This window comes from Puma concolor, chromosome D4 (assembly GCF_028749965.1).
Source record: "Puma concolor isolate L17-30 chromosome D4, mPumCon1.1.hap2, whole genome shotgun sequence".
Classification (NCBI taxonomy): Eukaryota; Metazoa; Chordata; class Mammalia; order Carnivora; family Felidae; genus Puma; species Puma concolor.
Window position 1 is genome coordinate 41015977 of NC_141679.1, and position 3614 is coordinate 41019590.

Here is a 3614-nt window from a genome sequence, read left to right on the forward strand (position 1 = left end):
AAAACAAAGATGGGGCTGCCTCCTGGTGTCTCCTCTTTCCCAGCTCCTGCACGTTATGTCCTTAAAATTGCTTTGCAAGTACAAGATGGTCTCATGAATATAGGAGAGTTGGCCACGGCCAGGAAGTCAGCAACTGAAGCTTCAACACTTCCCTTTTTAACACCAAATGTACAATTCTCTATTCAGCCTTCAAGAGCCTCTGTAATCTGACCTTACTACCTCCTCAGGTGCATCTCCCACTACCTTGAACACTCCAAGTCCAACCCGGGAGTTCCCACCCAAATTGTCCCTTCTCCTGGAAATCCTTCCCGCACTATTCCCTACTCCCTTCGGCTGCCTTTAAAGAATAACACAGATACTTGTGTTCTAGAGAACACATCAGTCAGCTGTCCAGTGTTTCTCCAAACCCATTTTATGAACTGATGTTTGGGGAGAGCTGGGGTTGATCCATTCATCCATTCAGCTGCGGTTCATAGGGCCTCACCTGGGCCAGGCACTGTGCGAAGAGCCACCCTGCCTGAGTGCGGTTCCCCATCACAATAACCCTTCATGGTGCCCTGATCCTCATGTTTTCCCTTTTAGTGTTACATGTTATAAATGGACTCCGATGATTTGTAGAAAAAGGAGAATAAAACTATAATGTAAAATTAAACACAAGTCCTATTTTCTTCGTGAAGCTAAAGATAATCAATTATTGGACCATGAGGGAATCTCATAGATCACCTAGTTCACGGCTGTCAATGCCCATGTTCTGATTTGTCATTTCTTTCTTTATTAAGCCCCGCAGATGATTGGGACACCCAGCCACAGTTGTGAAGCAGTAACTCGTTCCACTTATGTCATTTTCTGAGCAACTGGAAAGAAAGAGATGACATAACATTTGCTGAATGCCTACCATGCTGCTACTTGGTTACCTACCGTATGTAATAATGGGTAAACTGAAAGCAAGGATGTCCAGGAATTTACTCAAAGTGACATAGCTAGGTCATGGCAGACCTAACATTAGAAACTGTATGCCCTTTTTTTTTTTTCTTTTTTGAGAGACAGAGAGAAAGAGAAAGAGAGCAAGTGGGGGAGGGGCAAAGGGAGAGGGGGAAACAGAACCCCAAACAAGCTCCACACCCCGCGTGGAGCCCAACACAGGGCTCAGTCCCATGTCTGTGAGATCATGAGCTGAGCCAAAATCAAGAGTTGGATGCATAACTGACTGAGCCACCCAGGCGCCCCTAGAAACTGTGTGTCTTAAGTCCTAGCCCCAAAATCTTTCCTCTACCTAACTAAAAATAATTTAATTAGTATGAGCCTTTAATATAGATGATCATATTTCATTTTTGCAAAAAAGAAACCATTAAATAGGCACTGTTGTTATTACCATTTTATACAAGTGTAGACATTGAAATAAGCATACAGATATAATTAACGTAAAGTCAGTTTGCTAATACATGGCAAAGACAGGACTTGAATTCAGATTTTTTTATCCACTTTAGGGCTAAATTTTAATAGGATGTGAAAGTTTGAACTCTTACATTTTATTTTTTTAATTTTTCTTAAGTTTCTTAAGAGAGAGGGCAAGAGCAAGAGAGGGAGAGGCAAAGAGAGAGGGAGAGAGAAAATCCCAAGGAGGCTCCATGCCATCAACTCAGAGCCCGAGGCGGGGCTTGACCTCACAATCACAAGATTGTGACCTGAGCCAAGATCAAGATTTGGATGCTGAAGCGACTGAGCCACCCAGGCACCCCTGAACTCTTACACTTTAAATAAGCAAAGCCTTAAAATCATCCACTGGTTCAAAATGGTTTTACAGAAAAACTAATCTGTAACAAAATCAAGGCGTGGAGTGTGAAGATACCGCTGGTTTTGAGCAAATTGTACAAAGGTATAAAGGGGGACAGGACAAAAAAAAAGAGAGAGTCTCGGACATTTGCAACAGCAGGCATTTTCTCTTCCTCTTCTTGACAGGAGGTGGGAGAGAACCACTGAAGAAGAAGAGCTTTATCAAACACATCTAGAGGCTCACTGTGAGAGCCAAGTGCTGCGTGTACTTTACAGCACAGATGTCTTTGGCCTTGGCTAAACCTCAAAGATAGGCATCAGCAATCAGCCTCTTTGCCTTCATTTCCTCAACCTTATCTTCACCACCCCTGAGATCACATTGAGTTCCAACTGGGATGATGGGAGCCTTAAGACAATGGTGGCACACTTCAGGATACCTCTGTACACAGACATTTTCCAAAGATGCAGGACTCACCAGAGAAAAGCCAACTGAGAATACATCCCTTTGAGTAGAGGATGGGGGCGTCATCTGTCATGTTCTTGCCCCGCTGTGTCCACAAGCCCCGATTCGCCAGTTTTGCATCCACCATAACATTGGCAGAACAGTTGTCAAAGACGGTGAGGCTGTGGTCTCCAGAAAATGCATTAGTTGTGTCACCGATCAGTAGGCAAGTTTTACCTATTGCTCCCGTCACCACATGCTTAATGGCCTGCATGTAGGCTACAGCATTGGGGCACAGGGTGCCAGGGTGCTGTCCAAGCTGCCTTGCCCTCCATGGGCCACCACCCAAACATAAAGACTTTTTATTCCTACATCCTGTGCCCCACACTCAATGGCTTCTTTCACTGAGTACAAGTGTGTAGAACTCATGATCTTTCCTCTACCTGCCTTTGATACTTATGTGCTGTGTCTACTATAACTTTAGCCCACAGTTTCATAGCATTATTCTTAAATCCCCACTTGGGCTGCAAGGCAGAGAGAAAAGCACCTGAGTTCTGAAATTAGACAGTCTTGGGGTTTAATCTCTCTTGCCACTTGCTATTTGGGGGAACTCAAGCAATACCAATAATTGCTCACGTTTATTGAGTGCTTAGTATGTTCCAGAGATGCTGAGAGTTTAAAATGTATTAATTCATTTAATCTTCAAGAAAGGAGGTAAATACAATTAACATTCCCATTTTATGGATGAAAGAATTGAGAGGATCAGTTTTCATATATGTAAAGTGATGACAGCCTCATCTAATTGGCCAGGTTGTCATGAGGCTTACAAGAGACGTCACATAAGAAGTGCCTACTATCATGCCTGGAACACAGGAGTACTTTTCACGATTTGTTCTCTCCCCTTCACCTCTCTTCCTGGTGCACAAAGACCACATCTCTACTGCTTCTGCTCTCCCCGAGTCTGAGGCACTGGTGAGCAGCTAGCAGGGACACGTAAGTATTATCAATGGTCAATTTGGTAGATTGAAACTCTTCTCAAATTTGACCTTCACCTTGGCTCAGTCAGTTGAGCGTCCAGCTTGTGATTTCAGCTCACACCATGATCTCACAGCTCCTGGGATGAAGCCCGGCATTGGGCTCCATGCTGAATGTGGAGCCTGCTTGGGATTCTTTCTCTCCCTCTCTGCCCTCCCCTGCTTGTGCATGCTCTCTCTTTCTCTCTCTCTCTCTCTCTCTTTCAAAATAAATAAATAAACTTTTTTTTTTTTTTTTTTTTTTTTTTTTACTTTGGGTAGATTATGGCATTTAATCCTCACAAAAGCCTTAGGAATTGCATACTAATTTGTCCCCGTTTTCCCGATAAGGTTTTTGAGAAAGACGTCATTTAAGTACATTGGCC

General features: G+C 43.5%; 1 pseudogene; it reads right to left on the reverse strand.

The window, feature by feature from the left end:
• Positions 1 to 2005: 2005 nt before the first annotated feature.
• LOC112858065 (ras-related C3 botulinum toxin substrate 1 pseudogene) lies at positions 2006 to 2489 on the reverse strand (annotated as a pseudogene).
• Between the last annotated feature and the right edge of the window lie 1125 nt (positions 2490 to 3614).